The sequence below is a fragment of the Cupressus sempervirens genome, chromosome 10, assembly GCF_028749045.1.
Source record: "Cupressus sempervirens isolate cs-2001-9-10 chromosome 10, ASM2874904v1, whole genome shotgun sequence".
Classification (NCBI taxonomy): domain Eukaryota; kingdom Viridiplantae; phylum Streptophyta; class Pinopsida; order Cupressales; family Cupressaceae; genus Cupressus; species Cupressus sempervirens.
The window spans coordinates 386,252,442-386,253,143 of record NC_143127.1 but is presented as its reverse complement, the minus strand read 5'-3'; the positions used below and the strand labels follow the sequence as shown (position 1 = coordinate 386,253,143).

Below are 702 nucleotides of genomic sequence, written 5' to 3'. Positions count from 1 at the left end.
CGGTGCATATGTAGAAAGCCTCTCTTTTTTTCGTACTAAATGTATCATTCTATAGTACAAATAGCCACATGTAATGACAGATCAAGGCCGTGTTATTAAGAGCTATGGTAAAGACAGGTTTTGTTCTAATGCCTGGAAATAATATTCTAAAGCCTTAGTATGTTCCCCATTACTTGTGTGGATAAGACCTATATTATACAATATATAACTTCGGTCATAGGGGTCAATTTTCGGTCAGAAGAAAAAGTGCTCTTAGTTCAGTTCGGTAGAACGCAGGTCTCCAAAACCTGATGTCGTAGGTTCAAATCCTACAGAGCATGATCCTGTGCTTTTTTTCTTTTTTCTGATCGATCTTCTTGTCACTTAGACTGAAAAAGCTAATGGAATCTGATCCCTCAGAATCAGTAGGAGACCTGTTCATAATACGGTTCTAAATCAAATATCCAATTTATCGCCGCGTCAGTACTGTAAATATGCAGTTACAAATAATCCAGCCAAAGTTATAGGAATTAGACCTAACACAATTCTGGATAACAAAACTTCAATCATATTTTTTTATTATGAAAGAAGAAAAAGATAATGCAAGTGTGATAACTATAAATTTTCATAACAATAAAAAATCAGTCTCAATCAAGATACCAGAATTGAAGTGCATCGAATTTAGAGTAGAGAGTGACCGTTTTCATTATGGTCGTTTCACTT

General features: G+C 34.8%; 1 non-coding gene across 1 annotated transcript; it reads left to right on the top strand.

Annotated features, from left to right (window-relative positions):
* The first annotated feature begins 246 nt into the window (after positions 1–246).
* On the top strand, positions 247–320 carry TRNAW-CCA (transfer RNA tryptophan (anticodon CCA)). The gene has a single exon. It is a non-coding gene; the product is annotated as a tRNA-Trp (tRNA).
* The last annotated feature ends 382 nt before the right edge of the window (positions 321–702 follow it).